The sequence below is a fragment of the Oryctolagus cuniculus genome, chromosome 9, assembly GCF_051225735.1.
Source record: "Oryctolagus cuniculus isolate XC-2025 breed Fujian yellow rabbit chromosome 9, ASM5122573v1, whole genome shotgun sequence".
Classification (NCBI taxonomy): domain Eukaryota; kingdom Metazoa; phylum Chordata; class Mammalia; order Lagomorpha; family Leporidae; genus Oryctolagus; species Oryctolagus cuniculus.
Window position 1 is genome coordinate 113,095,692 of NC_142875.1, and position 19,520 is coordinate 113,115,211.

Here is a 19,520-nt window from a genome sequence, read left to right on the forward strand (position 1 = left end):
TTTAGAGAGATAACCAGATCAATAAAACACAATCCTTGCCCCCAAGAGGTAGGATTTGCAAGGGGAGAGAAGATGTGTGATACTGCAATCACTAACACCTGCTACTCTGTCCCAGACGTTGTTTTCGATGCTTTGGACATATTAACTCTTTCAATCCTTGTGGCAACTCTGAAGGAGGCTCATATTCATCTAATAGATGAGGAAACTGAGGTAGAGCAGTGTTATGTAACTCATCTCATGTTGCACAATGATAAATAATCAAAAATGGAGACAGTGGGAAATAAACTATTTGACTTAAAGTCATAAAGTAAGTAAACATCGGAGCCTGGACCGTAGTTCAGTTGAAGTCTCCCAACTGTCAACACAAGGCTCCTTTGATTAAACTTGAAGACTTTGTTTTTCACTTAGTGATGATGGGACTAGGAGCGACTTCACCCCATCCAAGACTCCCACTTGCTTCTTCTGAGAAAGTGATCAACTTTAAGTCAAACTTTGTTTTCCTACAGAGACTTGAAAGTATTCACTAAGGGTTTTATGAAGCTGAGCAAAGAACTGTTTGTACAAATACCATTTTAAAGGAGTTTTCTGGCTAGCACTAACATAAACGCACATTTACTGTTGACCTTAGGAAGGCTTTGGTATGAACATCAGTGTTTGAAGCTTATTTTAAAAATCGCTTTTCTATCTGAAATATATATTTTTCTTTTAGCATAACATCGAAAGTTCATTAAATAATGTTTTTACTAGGAAACTGGCATTGTTTACATAGAACATCTAAAATGTAACTTAAAAGAAATACTAAGGCTAATTTTGGAACCATCCTCTAAGCATGTTAATTTTCCTCAAGGATTTTTTTTTTTTTTTTTTTTTTTTGGAAAATCAGCAGAGGATGACCATTGACCTGGTCTCCGAGGTGGAAGTGAAAAGTTGGGTAATCTCTCTGCAGTACACAGCATTTGGCCTGTTGCCTTCATCTTCTTTATTTCTCCGGAGTTTCTGGATCTCCACATTTGGCTTCCAATCACTTGACACATCCTTGTCCTATGCTTTGGTAACCACTGAACCTTCGCAATTTTCTATTTTATTCTCTTAAATTCTATGCTTTTTAGCATGTTCTAGCAGATAGCCACATGAATACATCTGCAATGATGGGTATATTAGTTTATCAAGGCTGCTGTAACAAGAACCACCAGCTGGCTGGCTTAAAGCAACTGACGCTTATTCTATCATAGTTCAGGAAGATAGAAGTCCAAAGCCAAGGTGTGAGCAGGTTTGCACTCCCTCTGGGGGCTCTAGAGTAAAGATATGTCCTCACCCCTTCTACCTTCTGGTGACTCTGAGCAATCCTTGGCATCCCTTGACTTGTAGCTGCGTCACTACAATCTCTATTTCTGCCATCCTATGACCCTGGACCCTAATATTCCTCTGTGTCTCTGTGTCTGATTTTTCTTCTCCCTTCTCCCATAGAGTCAGGATTTACTAGATTTAGGGCCCACTCTAATCTAGTATGATATCACCATAATTAATACTTCAGTTAAGACTCAACTTCCAAATAAGTCACATTCCCAAAAGGCACAAATTTGGAGGGTAACTCTTAAGCCCAGTATAATGGGTTAACAATGGTTTATTTCAGAAAGTTTGTAAGTTTCCATCCACCCAGAATTATTTTTTCTATTTTGTTATGGATTCAGTCTTGCTTTACAGCTAATTGGAAATTTCCCATGGCCTACTTAAATCTGACTCTTAAAGTATGGTAACAAAGTTATGGTGACATACTTAAAGTTATGATGACAATGCCCATTTTACTCACAACAAGAGGGAATGTCATTATCAGTCAGATTAATTAACCAATTTTACTAATTATCCTCTTGCAAAGCAAATAGAAGGAGACCAGTTGCTAAAAAGAAGAGAAGTCAAACTGTGCACAGTAAAAATATTTGAATCTTTAGCGTCAGACAAAACTAAGCTCAATTCTCAGTCCTCCATGTGCTATTTCCTAATCATGGGCTTACAAACCATGCTTCCGTAGCAGAATTTCCTAGGGCAATTAAACCTGCATCAAAGGTTATTTTTAGGCTTAAAGAAATATATAGTAAAGATACTCAGAAATAATAGTATGTTTCCTATGTTTATAGTAAATTTTTATAAGAATGCCAAAAGAGAATAATGTTACTATATAAAGTGAAGACATCTAAAATGCATTTCTGTCTTTTCATACTTTTGAGGAAAGTTGGTCTTCTATTCATACCCAAAAGGGGACAGTAGACTCTCTTTGAATATTGAAACAAAAGATGTCAGTGCTTATTGCTAAAGCCCCAAACTCCGCATCCTTTGTGAGCTGTGGATTAGTTTACCCTCATTTTCATTTGACAAAGAATCCATGTGGGACCTACATACTCCTATTCCAGATTAACTCTTTTCCCTAACCTGGCACAAATCATACACTGAGGCCTTCTCTTTTTCCACCATTTTGACTTATAGGGAGGGTAATCTTAAAAGCTAAAAGGAGATGAGATGGTAGTAGGTAGCAGGTAAAGCATTTCTAGCCATACATCTCTCCCAGTCAGGATCTGGCTGTATACATGAACCTTTATTATTATTATTAATATTATTATTATTTTAACCAGTAGGTGCCAATTGTTTGGTTTCTGCTTTTTTTTTTTTTTTTTTTTTTTTTTGACAAGCAGAGTTAGACAGTGAGAGAGAGAGAGAGAGAGAGACAGGTCTTCCTTTTCCATTGTTCACCCCACAAATGGCTGCCATGGCTGGCGTACTGCGCCAATCCGGAACCAGGAGCCAGGTGCTTCCTCCTGGTCTCCCATGTGGGTGCAGGGCCCAAGCACTTGGGCCATCCTCCACTGCCTTCCTGGGCCACAGCAGAGAGCTGGCCTGGAAGAGGAGCAACTGGGACAGAATCTGGCACCCCAACCGGGACTAGAACCCCGGGGTGCCGGCGCTGTAGGTGGAGGATTAGCCAAGTGAGCCGCGGCTCCAGCCTGGTTTCTGCTTCTTTAACACTCATATAAGTTCCTGGTTTCCAAAAGAGAGGGGCTGGGTAATCATTGGAACTTGCCATGGCTTAGGCCTGGTCCTGGCTTTGTCCACAAGCTCTTTTCAAACATCAGAGAAGTTTCTGATAAGCAGTTTCCATACCTTATTTTGACCTCCTGTATTTCAGAGCTCTGGCCTTCTGTCTTACACTTCCTGGTGGATTTCTCGCCCCACCCTGTCTCTTCCACTCACTTACCCTCACCAGCCTCACTGACTGCTGTGACCTCCTAGCAGGCTCTGCCTTTGGCTTGTGGTACAAAGGGCTCAGGCAGTGCTGCTGTTTTAACAAACGCTCACTAGAGAGCAGCACATCGAAAGGATTCAAGCTACTGTATACCCTTCTACTAGTTGGATTTATTTAACCTCTAAATAGTAATTTGCTATAAAAGTAAATTATATACTTTCACATGAAGTTCTTACTTGATATTTTAAATGCCTTTCTCCTTATGTTTTGAGGAAAAAGATCAAGAAAAGTGTTCTGTTGCATAGTTATACTTCCTCCTTTCTATCCTTTTTTGAAATAGCAACTATTGTCAATAGCAAAGGATTTAAGCAAAACAAATTATTTTCCTTGTCAAAGGGAAAAAAGAGACTCCAATAATGAAGTGAAACTAACACTGACCTAAAATCGCCTTTTATAAAAGTATGATCTTTAAGATTTGATCATTGAAGTGGAAGAGGAAGGGGAATTGTTTTATGTTCTATGTACTACACAAGCCAATGTATCACTTCTATCTACTTTAAAATAACTTCCTACTTTCTTTTTCTGACAGTCTCTCTCCCTCCCCCAACTTGCGAGCGTGGCACACACACACACGTTAATCCAAAACTGATTAGGAAAAGGAGAAACGCTAGGAAAGCTCAGGATCACATATCTCAGTAGGTCAATTCATCGGTAATTGGATTTCTATCATCAGAATTTCAGATAGTTCCAGTTCTGTAGTACAAAAGGAAGGTAGAGAGGAAATGTAAGCACTGTAAATTTTTTAAGCATAAAGAAATAACAAGAGAGGAAATATTTTAAAAGGAAAACTAGTTTCGCTACAGCTGAAAAGTGGCCCAGCAGTGGATTTAGATAAGTGTCCAGTGCAGAAACAAGTCCCAGAGATAGAAATGAAGTCCCCAGATTTAGCTGAAATGGGAGGGGAAAGGAAATGGAATTGCAAAGTGAGGCATTTAAGGAAAATGATCTTGCGAAAAACATTTTATAATTAAGTGGTAATGTCTCATTCAAGATACTGTAAATATATATATCATGATCTGAAAACAGTTAGGAGTGACAATGGGGTCAAAGGACTTATTTTGTTTTTTGAGTTCATCCAATTTATCCTTTGAGACACAAAGGAGGAACACAAAACAGAATTGATGATGTTGGAGAAGGAAAGCAAGCTTGAAGCTGAGAGTAAATTGTTTTCTACCCTTGAGATGAAATGGAATTTTGCATTTGATTAGAAATTTACATGGCACAGACCCCAGAATGAATTTTTACAATTATTTGGTTTCTGTAGATGAAATGGAGTTAGAAGATCCACAACTCTCATAGAACCCAAAAGAACAGATTCTGGATCTCACATTTAAGTTCTCATCTCTGAAGTTGTGTTCTTCACCAGACATTACATCAAATATGTTTGTATTTTAATCCTCCAGGCTATTGTCCATCACACATCATCTTGTGTTGCTACTTGAAGCACATTTGCACAGGATTCACCTCTCAAAGCAGAATATTCATTGTGGGACACACAACAAACCTTCAGGGCCTCTGAGATGGAGAACTAATGTTTGTGTTCTCTTTTCTGCTTTCCTCTCACAGCAAATCTCAGCTGTGTTACCGCAAAACAGCCTTTTAAAATTTATCTGGCTTTCATGTCAAGGATTATCAGTTCACACACCTGAAGCAGGCTATAACCTTCCTGATCTGACTAAAGGAGACCTCCCCCGCCACCACCAACACACACATAACACCATATTGACATTTATTATTTTTCCTAACCACACGGTGATGGAAAGGCCTGACGTTGATCATTCCTTTGGGTAAATGTTTATAATAAACATTGTGGGATGGGTTATTGCTCCAAGCCAAGATTTCTCAACCTTGACATTTGGGCGCTGTTGACATTGATGAATAGGCAAGCCTTTGTCCTGTGTGTTGAGAGGTGTTAGGCAGTATTCTTGACCTCTGCCCAATAGACGCCGGTGCATGAAAAGTCTATAGACACTGCCACATGTCCCCTGGAGAGCAAAATAACTCTGATTGAAAACCTCTGCACTCAGCTCTTAGGTACCATTAATTCTTTGTGAATTGGTTCCAGCAGTATAGGAGGATGTTGAGAAAGTAAGAGATTCTTGGAGCCCAGGAATCTCAGCAGCTCAGGTGTCACAAAGTGACTAGAAAGAATAGATCTGAACAGGCTATTGTGGGGCAGAGGTAACTTCCAGACACAGAAAACCGGATAAAGGGAATTCAGAAATGGAGACATAAAAAAAAAAAAAAAAAAAGGAAGAAGAAATATTGAGAACAAGGTGGTCTTCACTCCAGGGCTTACACAGATAACCAGAAGGCAAAAACCACAAGAGGTAGTCAGAAAACCAGGGTTCTGGTCTCAGCTCTGCTCACCTATTGTTCTGTAGATTATGTGCTTGGCTAAGTTTCTAGACCTGATAATCTCTGATTATTGTGTCAATACAATACATGAGAACATACTTTGTACAGTGTGTTCTTTATGGAAATGTTAAGAATTGCTATCTTTATATACTTGTTCCTCACATATGTTTCCGAAGGCTGAAAGTATGCCACTCAAAACTTTGCAGAGCCTGGAATACAGAATCAACTGTAGCCCAGAGCAAATTCACAGAGTTTGGTGAAGACCCAGGTCATGCTTCTCGGGCTGACCTCAGGCTTCTGGGCATCAACCGTAGGTGTGAGGTGCAACCAGGAGTGAAGTTCTGAGTCTAAGGAAGATGGAGTTCAACTGTGAATGTCTTCTACAACAGAGTATTTTTGTCCATCTCAATTTATACTTATGGGTCTTCCCAAAGAGGAAATCGGAGTCAATCTTGGTAGCAAGTACATGGTACAGTCTGTGTTGCTTGGATTCTTTGGTGTAAAGGATAATACTTTCCTAGCAAAATACAGAATTATATTTTACGTAACTCTGAACATAGAATCATCATTGGCTTTTTTTCTCATACTTAGTGTGGATATATGTGATAAAGTCTCAAAGCAGTTTTTTGTTTTTTTACATAAGACTAAAATTGGCTGGTCAATGTGGGGAGCAACTCGGACTAGACTGTTACTGGAATTAAGACTTATTCTATGCATCTGCTCTTCCACAATATGGCGCTGAGAAGGGAGAAACAGCTTTTACGCAGCTGCCTCCAGTTCAACCAATAAACTGTAGGACCTGCTCCTGATTGGAGGAGGGCAGCGTACTCGGCGTGTGGGTAGCAGAGTTGGGATTGGTGGAAGAGGACTATAAAGGAAGAGAGAGACAACATGCACCAGGAACATCTAAGGGGAACACCTGAGGAACACCTGTGCAGCCCCCGAGAGAGCCAGCCGGCGGTGTGCCACGCCCCCGCGGAAGTGGGGAAAGTGGCTAGGGGGAACTGCCCTTCCACGGAGGTGGAAGGGTCGGTAGCCAACCCGGGAAGAACCAGCAGCAAACCCGGGGAGGGCCGAGCAGACAAAAGAACAGCGCAGGGTCCTGTGTCGTTCCTCCGCGAAGACGGGGAGCGACATAATGGTGCCATGACTCGGATATGAAGCCTAGGCAGGGTTTAGTGTCGTTCCTCCACGAAGAGGGGGAGCGACAGTCAATAAAAGGGGAACAAGTGAAAATGCCAGTTTGAACACTTGAGGCAACAGGACCATTTGGAAATTCCAAAAGAATGGTGTCTAGGATCAGTTCAAGTTTAAGGTAAAATTTAGGGCTTATTTTTTCAACTCTAGCAAAAATAAGTAAATGTATTTGCCCTCTGGAGTCTAGACTTTCATACCTGGCCAAAAGGAAAACACACCAGCTAAGATAAACCCAGTTTGTACTGAGTACCCGTGGCAGAACTGAGAAGCACATGGCAGAATTACTGCCATTTTCTGCTTACACAGGAGGTTAGGCATCATCTTTGCCATTTTCAGGTTTTCTGTTTACCATACTATGAATTAAAATGCATGGACCAAGGCTTCAAGTTTCCTGTTGTTGAAATGCTGTTAGAGATTGTGAACTTACTATGTTGAAAACTGAGAACTTAATTATACTAAACTGTAGTGGTGTGGGAGGGAGCCATCAGCAGCAGGGATACTAGGCTGCTTTTTCTTTGTGGCTTTTGGGGATGATTTCAACTCTCCCCTCTTGCAAAGCCCCCTCTTCTCCTCCCCACAAAAAACAGACAACTGAAACTTACTTGCAAAACATTGTTACTGTGGGCATCTCATGGGGGATAATTAATAGGTAACCACAGTTAAATGATACAAGGAATAAAATGGCTGGTTGCCAGAAAGACCTAGTGACTTGAGGAAAGTTTTAAGATTTTTCAGGAAAATAAGTATCCTGAACTAGCATGATACATTGAATTTATTTCTGTCAAATGCTAGTGTCTCAGTAATGCAACATCAGAGCAGTTAAGAGAGCAAAGCAGGGTTCATTTCTAATGGTAAGATTTATTGAAAAATGGGACCTGCATGCTCTAAGTTAGTAATAAGCATGATCTTTCTTTTCTATGGTAAACTTAAATATACCCTAAATTTTACCTTAAAATTTGAACTGATCGTAGACACAATCTTTTTCGGAATTTCTGAAGGATTTTGTTGCCTCAGGTTTCCATGTTAAACTCACAGAATAAATGGAAAAACCCTCATGATGTTTATATGTTGGATTCTTGGAACTTTTCAAGAAAAATACCAAACCCATGCTAAGAAAAAGAGGTAGGCTCATTTTATATGTCAAACATGGATGAATCTTGAAGGCATTGTGCTAAGTGAAATAAGCCAATCACAAAAAGACAAGTGCTGTGTGATTCCACTTTGATAAGGTACCTAAAGTAGTTAAATTCATAGAAACATAAAGTAGAATGGTGGTTGCCAGGGCCTGCGAGAAGAGGGAAATGGAGAGATGTTTGAAGAAGGTAGACTTTCAGTTTTTTGAGATAAAGAAGTTCTGGAGATCTGTTGTACAACACTATGAATGAATTTAATAACACTAATGGACTGTTTCATTAACAACACATTTCATTTTAATTAGTTTGAAAGAAAATGAAAAAGAGAGGGCAAGAACGAGAGAGGGAGGGAGGGGAGAGAGAGAGAGAGAGAGAGAGAGAGAGAGAGAATGCTCCATTCTGCAAGTTCACTCCTAAAATGCTCCCAAAGGCTCAGAGTGGCCTTGGCCAAAGTTGGGAGCCAAGAACACAATCCAGGTCTCCCTGCTATCTCTCTGGGTGGAGGGACCAAACTACTGGAACCATCACTTCTGTCTTCCAGGGTCTGCATTAGCAGGAAGCTGAAGTCAGGAGCTGGAGACAGGGATCAGACTCAAGTACTTCTATATGGAACATGGGTATCTTAATTACTAGGCTAAATACCCACTGCTTATTATACATTTTTAAAGTGTACCGCAAGTCCTGAAAACAGGCAAGAAATTAGCTTACTTATCATTATGGTTAGTTTATTAAGCACCTTCTCTAATGATATGGAATACAAGAGTACTGAGAAGTTAAATTAAGATGATTTTTGGGTTGGCTGGCGCCGCGGCTCACTTGGCTAATCCTCCACCTGCGGTGCCGGCACCGTGGTTTCTAGTCCTGGTGGGGCCCCAGATTCTGTCCCGGTTGCTCCTCTTCCAGTCCAGCTTTCTGCTGTGGCCTGGGAAGGCAGTGGAGGATGGCTCAAGTGCTTGGGCCCCTGCACCCACGTGGGAGACCAGGAGGAAGCACCTGGCTCCTGGCTTTGGATTGGCGCAGCACGCCGGCTGTAGCGGCCATTTGGGGAGTGAACCAATGGAAGGAAGACCTTTCTCTCTGTCTCTCTGACTGTCTAACTCTGCCTGTCAAAAAAAAAAAGTGATTTTGGTGATATAGAGGCAGATAATTTTTCTTTGTGTGTATTGTTAGTGTTAAGTATTACAGGGGAAGATTTGTTAATTCTCAGGATATTTATTAAAATTTTGTGTTTCTGTAGAGTGGAATAGAAGCAAATAAATAATTTACTATTTAAAGAAAGGAAATAGTATTAGTTAATAGCTGTGCATATTCTAAGAAGAAAATCCTAATGACCATATAATTTTTGAAAAAATTATTTTAATGCTACTGATGGTGATAATAAGGATAGCAGTAGTGAACATTTGTTGAAAGACTACTTTGTACCAGGAACTAGACATATTTTTAGACATGTGGTAGATCTCATCATTGTTATCCCCATGCTGCATATGAAACCGCAAGGGGTGAAATTTCCTGCTGAGGAACACATGTTTACTAAATAAGAAGAGCTGGTGCTTCCGAATTTCCTGTAAAGTGGCTCTAAAAGATAAATTCATTTTGCTGCAAAAACATTGAAATCCATGCATACAAGGACATCGCCTATAAACTCCTGAAATAACTATGCAAGGATTTCAAATATTTATGCACCAAAATAAGTTTAATTCCACTTTCCATGAATGTTTGAAGTACCTTGGTGCAATGTTAAAATCTCCTTGATGGGATAGTGCCTACTGCTTCTTAGAGTGTAGAAATAGAATTTGGAAGAGCAAGAAAAGGTGCTAGAGTCCCAGTCTGTTACCTGACACTCCAAACATTTCAAGCTTCTTTACTATTAATGCTTTCGTTCATTGGGAGAGATCCCAGCCGCTTTAGTTAAGATGAGTAGGAGAGACCTTTGTCATAGTTATCGAAATCCCAGATAATGATTTGGCCTCATCTGTACATTAAGCTACAGCACAGAAAAAAATACATGAAAAAAATGAAAAAAATGAATAATGATTGTAAGTATTCCCTGCCTTCAGCAACATTTTCATCTTGAATTTAAAAGTGAGGAAAAATCCTCTCTCTCTCTCCCTCTCCCTCTCTCTTTCATTTAATGTAGGAAGGAAAAAATTCATAAGCATCACATTGCTTGTTAGAGATTCATACAAAGCAACCCAATGGACATGTGACTGCATTTTGCAGAACTGAAGCTCCTTTACTGAATATAGACAGATGTTGGGGCACGGTTTAGGAAAAGGGAATTAGGTATCTTGATGCTCCTAGTAAGAGCACAAGCAGATAAACACTGCTTACAAAAGCCATTTGACATTGGTGAAATGCTGTGCAAACCTTGAAGGGAAGGTTAAGTGGATGACTCAGCCTGCTACCTGCCATGCTAGGGCAGTGAGGTCTTAGAATTTTCCCTTCAATGATTGAGGTAAAAACATTCTGATGTAACATTTTCACCATGCTTTTGATTTTCCCCAGTCACTTTCCCATGTTGTCCTTGAGACAAATGGCAATTGGGGCAGATTCTCTTATTCCTATTAATCCAAGTGATTGAAAGACATGTGTTAGTTACTGTTTATTCAGCTGTTGAAAGACATCTGGTATTTTTCTCATTTCTTGCTATGAATATAAGTTCGCATTGCTCTGGGATAAATGTCTGAGTGTGCAATTGTTGATCTACATGGTAATTTCACGTTTCTTTCTTTAGGTTTTCTGTGTCTTCATTCTACTTGAAAATCAGAGAGACACACAGAGAGATCTTCTATCCACTGGCCCATCCTCCAAATGTCTGCAACAACTAGGGGTAGCCAGGCCAAAGCTGGGAGCTTGGAGCTCAATCCTGGTCTCCCATGTTGGTGCAGGAATGCTACTAACTGGACCATGCTTTGCTGCCTCCCAGAGTGCACATTAGCAGGAATCTGGATTGGAAGCAGGGGAGCCAGCACTTGAACAAAGCTGTCCTATATGGATGCAGTCATCCCAGGTGGTAGTGACCTAACTGTAGTATGTGTCTGCCGCTCATTTTTTTTTTTCTTAATTGCTGAACTGTTTCTCTGAGTGGACTTAAATCATTTTGTGTTTACAGCAGCAACCTGTGAGTGATCCCATTTCATCTCATTCTCACTAGCATTTGATGTTGTCACTATTTTATATTTCAGTTATTCCAATATACTTTGTGATTCCAATTTGCATTTCACTTAATAGCTAATGATATTGAACACATTTTCATGTGCTTCTACATATAAATGCTTTGTCACACAATAAGTGATTTGCAATTATTTTCTGTGAATCTATATCTTTTCTACATTTCACAGCATATTTTGGAAATCTTCATAATTTTAATGAGGTCTAATTTATCAGTTTTTCTTCTTAGGATTGTGCTTTTGGTTTCATATCTAAGAACTTTTGGCTAGTCATAGGTTCCAAATATTTTCTCCTGTTATTTTCTGTAGATGTTTCAGTTTCGCATTTTGCACTTCACATTTTTTATCCCTATCTCATTTTGTATGAGATATATTTGTCTAAATCAATTTTTGTATAATTACAAGTCAAGATTTTTTTTTTTTTGCCAATTGAGGCCAATTTCTCCATTGCTGTTAATTTAAAAGATAATTATTGAGTTACTTTTCTTTGCCAAAAACTAATTGAGAGCTGGTGTTTAGTCTAGTGGTCAAGATGTCTGCATCCTAGTTTCCATTCTCAGCCGTGGCTTCTGGCTCCTGCTTCTTGCTAATGCAGAGCATAGGAGGCATGAGGATAGCTCAAGTAATTGGGATCCTGCCACCTTTGTGGGAAAACTGGTTGAATTACGAGCTCTTGGCTTCTGTTTAGTCCCAGCTTGGCTGTTACAGGCATTTAAAGAGTGAACCGGTGGATGGGAGCTCTTTCTCTCTGCCTCTCAAATAATAAAAAATTAATTGTACATACTTGTGTGAGTCGATTTCTGAGTTCCCTATTCCACTGATTTTTATGTCTAACTCTCCATCAATAATGCTATCTTAAATACTTCAGCTATACACCGAGTTTGAATATCATGAAGAGGAATTCTTCCCACTTTTCTTTAATTTTGAAACTCATTTTAAGAACTGTAGCTCTATGAGAGCTCTTTTCTCTTTTTCTCTGTATCTTTCGTCTCTCTGCCTTAAAAACAAAAAACAAAATCAAATACAACTCTTTTAATCCATGTTCCCCTGAAAATATTTAGGACAATTGCTTGAGGGGAGAGGAAATACTCAAATAATCCAACTTGTTTTTTGTTAAAATTGCATATATTTTTAAAAAAATATCTGTTTGAAAGAGGGAGAGAGTGAGAGAGAGAAGGAGAGAGAGAGAGTCTTTCATCTGCTAGTTCACTCCCATAATGGCCTGGGCAAGGCCAAAGCCAAGAATCTGGGAATTCATCAGGGTCTCCCATGTGGATGGTAGGGGCCCAACTACTTAGGCCATCTTCTGCTGATTTTCCAGGAGCACTGACAGGGAGCTGGATTAGAAGTAGAGTAGCTTGGACTTGAACTTGCACCCATATGGGATGGCATTGTCGCAAGTGGTGGCTTAACCCACTGCACCACGATGATGTCCCCCAAATTACATACTTTTTAAAATTTAGAGATGGGAGACTAATCAAAGCCAGTACAAACTTACAAACTTTGCTCTGTTTAATTACCTTCAGAACCAAAATGCAATGGAATGAATGATGCGTGAGACTGGAGAAGAAGAATGTGTATGCAGACATGATGATAACATCAAGATGATCAAAGATAGCAAGATGTGGCTGCAAATAGGAAGCTGCTCTGTGAACCTCAAGATTCTTCCTTTCTCTATTTTGCTGTTGTCCTGAATTAGTGAGTCCAGCAACTTTCATGTCACCACAATCTGTTTTTGAAGGAACAATACTGAGGAATTTGAGAAAAAGTTTCAGTAATCTTCACTATACATATCTGTGTAACGCATAGGGCCAAAAACTAGAAGTGACCATATTAAAACAGAGTTGTGTTACGGTGATGAAGTTATGGGATTTTATTTCCCCATGAATTTTGGCAATGAGTTTAGAAAATGGTAATGGCTTTGATAGGAAAAAATAAGAGATGTAACTAGCCCATTGTATACTTCTTCAGAGAAAAGAGAACACAAAACTTATTGTGAGAGTGGAGTCTTCTCCCTACTTCCCAACACCAACCTCTCGGCCAGACAGCAACTGCAATGGGAGCTCTGCTGAATGTAGAAGGAAATTTTCTATCTAGACTCAGCAGTTGTAAAAAAGGAGAGACTAGTTTTGGCATAGTAGAAAAAAAACCTATTTTGAGGCAGGATGTTTATGTCCTATCGCTCGTACTGGATTAAATTATAGTAATGTAATTTTAACAAATTGCTTCATCTCTCTAGCCACAACTTCATTTTCTATAGAGTAGAACTAGTATTTATCTCCAAAGGGTATCTTTTTATGTGCTTCAAGATGTGTCTGCATCTATCATAGTAGAGAAGAGGAATTTCCTGTAAACAATGAAATGGATATTTACACTTGATAGAATTAATCACTGGGTATTACTGATGAAAACATTTTACAAATTGGTTCCTGAATGTGGCCAAACACTGGAAGTTTTAAAAACACAGAGACTTAGATCCTTCTCATACTGAGTAAATCAGAATTTCCATGGGCAAGATCCAAGACTTAGTGCTTTTAAAACCCTTCAATGTGACTTTGATGATTGGCCAGTGTTGGGAAAACCAGCAATTTTCAGACTTTAAAATGCTTGTGAATCACTCAAGGATTCTGTTAAAATGAAAATTCTAACTCAGTAGACTGGAGCAAGGGCTGAGGCTTCCCTTTCCTAAGGAGCTCCCAGGGAACACAGATGCTGTGGGCCCTGGGCACACTCTGTGTAGGATTTGGGTTTCCTTTGGATTTTCCTCTTTGAGAGGTCAGGTCACAGATATAATCAAGAATGTTCTTTCTAGGAAAAGGGAAAATGATTTCTGAAACTTTTAGACTGTGACTATTACAAATGATGAAAGAACCACATAAATTATTTTTGGCAGGACTAAAATATAAGTGGTTGAATTTGTAATTAGAATGCCAACTCCAAGAGAGTAATAGAAGAAAGAAGGCAGTTGATCAAATATCATTCCTTGTTTTTATGGCCTAATCTGGGAGGTGGGGATAGGGGTCATGATTTGTATTGCATGTCTACGCACAGGACAGCTTAATTTTTTTTTTTAACTTTTATTTAATGAATATACGTTTCCAAAGTACGAATAATGGATTACTATGGCTTCCCCCCCATACCGTCCCTCCCACCCACAACCCTCCCCTTTCCCACTCCCTCTCCCCTTCCATTCACATCAAGATTCATTTTCGATTATCTTAATATACAGAAGATCAGCTTAGTATACATTAAGTAAGGATTTCAACAGTTTGCTCCCACACAGAAACATAAAGTGAAAAATAATAGATGATTTTTTTTAATGATGATGAAATCAGATCAGACCTATTGTCATGTTTAATCCCAGTGAGAGTCAAGTTGGGAGTTGATAGTTTCTTTTCTTTCTTTTTTTTTTTTTTTTACAGAGGATCAGTTTAGTATGCATTAAGTAAAGATTTCAACAGTTTGTACCCCCATAGAAACACAAAGTGAAATATATTATTTGAGTACTTGTTATAGCATTAAATCTCAATGCACAGCACATTAAGGACAGAGATCCTACATGAGGAGTAAGTGCACAGTGACTCCTGTTGTTGACTTTACCAATTGACACTCCTGTCTATGGCATCAGTAATCTCCCTATGCTCCAGTCATGAGTTTCCAAGGCTATGGAAGCCCCTTGAGTTCTCTGACTCTTATCTTGTTTAGACAAGGTCATAGTCAAAGTGGAGGTTCTCTCCTCCCTTCAGAGAAAGGTACCTCCTTCTTTGAAGACCTGTTCTTTCCACTGAGATCTCACTCACAGAGATCTTTTGCCAGAGTGTCTTGGCTTTCCATGCCTGAAATACTCTCATGGGCTTTTCAGCCAGATCTGAATGCCTTTAGGGCTGATTCTGAGGCCAGAGTGCTATTTAGGGCATCTGCCATTCTATGAGTCTGCTGAGTATCTCACTTCCCATGTTGGATCACTCTCCCCTTTATTTATTCTATCGGTTAGTGTTAGCAGGTACTAGACTTGCTTATGTGCTCCCTTTGACTCTTAGTCCTTTCATTATGATCAATTGCGAACTGAAATTGATCACTTGGACTAGTGAGATGGCATTGGTACATGCCACCTTGATGGGATTAAATTGGAGTCCCCTGGTATGTTTCTAACTCTACCATTTGGGGCAAGTCAGCTTGAGCATGTCCCAAATTATATATCTCTTCCCTCTCTTATTCCTACTCTTATGTTTAACAGGGATCACATTTCAGTTAAATTTCAACACTTAAGAATAACTGTGTATTAATTACAGAATTGAATCAGTCATATTAAGTAGAACAGACAAAAAAACTACTAAGAGGGATAATGTATTAAGTTGTTCATTAACAGTCAGGGCTATGCTGATCAAGTCACCGTTTCCCATAGTGTCCCTTTCACTTCAACAAGTTTCCTTTTTGGTGTTCAGTCAGTTGTCACCGATCAGGGAGAACATATGGTATTTGTCCCTTTGGGACTGGCTTATTTCACTCAGCATGATGTGTTCCAGATTCCTCCATTTTGTTGCAAATGACTGGATTTCGTTGTTTCTTACTGCAGTATAGTATTCTAAAGAGTACATATCCCATAATTTCTTTATCCAGTCTACCGTTGATGGGCATTTAGGTTGGTTCCAGGTCTTAGCTATTGTGAATTGTGCTGCAATAAACATTAGGCTGCAGACCGCTTTTATGTTTGCCAATTTAAATTCCTTTGGGTAAATTCCAAGGAGTGGGATGGCTGGGTCGAACGGTAGGGTTATCTTCAGGTTTCTGAGGAATCTCCAGACTGATTTCCATAGTGGCTTAACCAGTTTGCATTCCCACCAACAGTGGGTTAGTGTCCCTTTTTCCCCACATCCTCGCCAGCATCTGTTGTTGGTAGATTTCCGAATGTGAGCCATTCTAACCGGGGTGAGGTGGAACCTCATTGTGGTTTTGATTTGCATTTCTCTGATTGCTAATGACCTTGAACATTTTTTCATGTGCCTGTTGGCCATTTGGATTTCCTCTTTTGAAAAATGTCTATTGAGGTCCTTGGCCCATCTCTTAATTGGGTTGTTGGTTTTGTTTTTGTGGAGTTTCTTGATCTCTTTGTAGATTCTGGTTATTAACCCTTTATCTGTTGCATAGTTTGCAAATATTTTTTCCCATTCTGTCGGTTGTCTCTTCACTCTCCTGACTGTTTCTTTTGCAGTACAGAAACTTCTCAATTTGATGCAATCCCAATAGTTAATTTTGGCTTTGACTGCCTGTGCCTCCCGGGTCTTTTCCAGAAACTCTTTGCCTGTGCCAATATCTTGAAGGGTTTCTCCAATGTTCTCTAGTAACTTGATGGTGTCAGGTCGTAGATTTAGGTCTTTAATCCATGTTGAGTGGATTTTTGTGTAAGGTGTAAGGTAGGGGTCTTGCTTCATGATTCTGCACGTGGAAATCCAATTTTCCCAGCACCATTTATTGAATAGACTGTCCTTGCTCAAGGAATTAGTTTTAGATCCTTGATCAAATATAAGTTGGCTGTAGATGTTTGGGTTGATTTCTGGTATTTCAATTCTGTTCCATTGGTCTATCCTTCTGTTTCTGTACCAGTACCATGCTGTTTTGATTACAACTGCCCTGTAGTATGTCCTGAAATCTGGTATTGTGATGCCCCCGGCTTTGTTTTTGTTGTACAAGATTGCTTTAGCTATTCGAGGTCTCTTGTGCCTCCATATAAATTTCAGTACCAATTTTTCCAGATCTGAGAAGAAGGTCTTCGGTATCTTGATTGGTATTGCATTGAATCTATAAATTGCTTTTGGGAGAATGGACATTTTGATGATATTGATTCTTCCAATCCATGAGCATGGAAGATTTTTCCATTTCTTGGTATCCTCTTCTATTTCTTTCTTTAAGGTTTTGTAATTTTCATCGTAGAGATCTTTAACATCCTTGGTTAAGTTTATTCCAAGGTATTTGATTGTTTTTGTAGCTATTGTGAATGGGATTGATCTTAGAATTTCTTCCTCAGCCATGGCATTGTCTGTGTATACAAAGGCTGTTGATTTTTGTGCATTGATTTTATACCCTGCTACTTTGCCAAACTCTTCTATGAGTTCCAATAGTCTCTTGGTAGAGTTCTTTGGGTCCCCTAAATAAAGAATCATGTCATCTGCAAAGAGGGATAGTTTGAGTTCTTCCTTCCCAATTTGTATCCCTTTAATTTCTTTTTCTTGCCTAATAGCTCTGGCTAGAACCTCCAGAACTATATTGAATAGCAGTGGTGAGAGTGGACATCCCTGTCTGGTCCCAGATCTCAGTGGAAATGCTTCCAACTTTTCCCCATTCAATAGGATGTTGGCTGTGGGTTTTTCATAGATTGCTTTGATTGTATTGAGGAATGTTCCTTCCAAACCCAGTTTGCTTAGAGTTTTCATCATGAACGGGTGTTGTATTTTATCAAATGCTTTCTCGGCATCTATTGAGAGAATCATATGGTTTTTCTTCTGCAGTCTGTTAATGTGGTGTATCACATTGATTGTCTTGCGCACATTAAACCATCCCTGCATACCAGGGATAAATCCCACTTGGTCTGGGTGGATGATCTTTCTGATGTGTTGTTGCATTCTATTGGCGAGAATTTTATTGAGGATTTTTGCATCTATGTTCATCAGGGATATTGGTCTGTAATTCTCTTTCAGTGCTGCATCTTTTCCCGGCTTAGGAATTAAGGTGATGCTGGCTTCATAGAAAGAATTTGGGAGGATTCCCTCTTCTTCAATTGTTCTGAATAGTTTGAGAAGAATTGGAGTTAGTTCTTCTTTAAATGTCTGGTAGAATTCAGCAGTGAATCCATCTGGTCCTGGGCTTTTCTTTGTTGGGAGGGCCTTTATTACTGTTTCAATTTCTGTCTCAGTTATGGGTCTGTTTAGGTTTTCGATGTCTTCCTGGTTCAATTTAGGTAGGTTGCATGTGTCCAGGAATCTATCCATTTCTGATAGGTTTCCCTGTTTGCTGGCATACAAGTCCTTGTAGTAATTTCTGATGATTCTTTTTATTTCTGTGGTGTCTGTTGTTACATTTCCTTTTTCATCTCTGATTTTATTGATTTGGGTCTTTTCTCTTCTTTTTTTAGTTAGTTGGGCCAATGGGGTGTCAATTTTGTTTATTTTTTCAAAAAACCAGCTCCTCGTTTGGCTGATTTTTTGTAATGTTTTTCTTGATTCAATCCTGTTGATTTCTTCTCTGATTTTAATTATTTCTCTTCTCCTACTAGATTTGGGTCTGGTTTGCTGTAGGTTTTCTAGATCCTTGAGGTGAATAGAAAGCTCATCTATTTGGTGCCTTTCCAATTTCTTGAGGTAGGCACCTATTGATATAAACTTTCCTCTTAACACTGCTTTTGCTGCGTCCCATAAGTTTTGGTATGTTGTGCTGTTATCCTCATTTACTTCCAGAAAGTTTTTGATTTCTCTTTTGATTTCTTCTATGACCCATTGTTCATTCAGGAGCATGTTGTTCAATCTCCATGTGTTTGCGTATGCTCTAGGGATTCCTGAGTTGTTCATTTCCAACTTCATTCCTTTATGGTCTGAGAAGCTGCATGGTATGATTCTAATTCTTTTGAATTTGCTGAGACTTGCTTTATGGCCTAGTATGTGGTCAATCCTAGAGAAGGTTCCATGTACTGCTGAGAAGAATGTATAATCTTTAGCTGTAGGATTGAAAGTTCTGTATATATCTGTTAGATCCATTTGGGCTATAGTGTCGTTTAAATCTACTGTATCCTTGTTGATCTTCTGTCCTATTGATCTGTCTATTTCTGAGAGTGGAGTATTGAAGTCCCCCAGTACTATTGTATTGGGGTCTAAGTCTCCCTTTAAGTCCGTTAACAAATCTTTTAGATAAACCGGTGCCCTGTAGTTAGGTGCATCTACATTGATAATTGTTATATCTTCCTGTTGAATTGATCCCTTAATCATTATGTAGTGTCCCTCTTTGTCTCTCTTAATGGTTTTTGTGGTAAAGTTTATGGTGTCTGATATTAAGATGGCTACACCTGCTCTTTTTTCATTTCTGTTGGCATGGTATATCTTTTTCCAGCCTTTCACTTTCAGTCTGTATGGACCTTTGTTGGAAAGATGTGTTTCTTGTAAGCAGCAAATAGATGGGTTTTGTTTTTTAACCCAATCAGCCAAACGGTGTCTTTTAACTGGACAGTTCAGGCCATTCACGTTCAATGTGACTAATGATAAGTGGTAACTTTGCCCTGCCATTTGCCAAAGATAAGTTCTAATATATGCTTTGAATTCCCTGTGATCTTTTGCTGTGAGCTTTCCTTCCTTGGTTTCCTTCCTTTACCTTCTTTCATAT

General features: G+C 39.3%; 1 pseudogene; it reads right to left on the reverse strand.

The window, feature by feature from the left end:
* Nucleotides 1–19,520, reverse strand: part of LOC100346193 (protein PBDC1 pseudogene) — a 91,335-nt pseudogene that overhangs the window by 17,911 nt on the left and 53,904 nt on the right.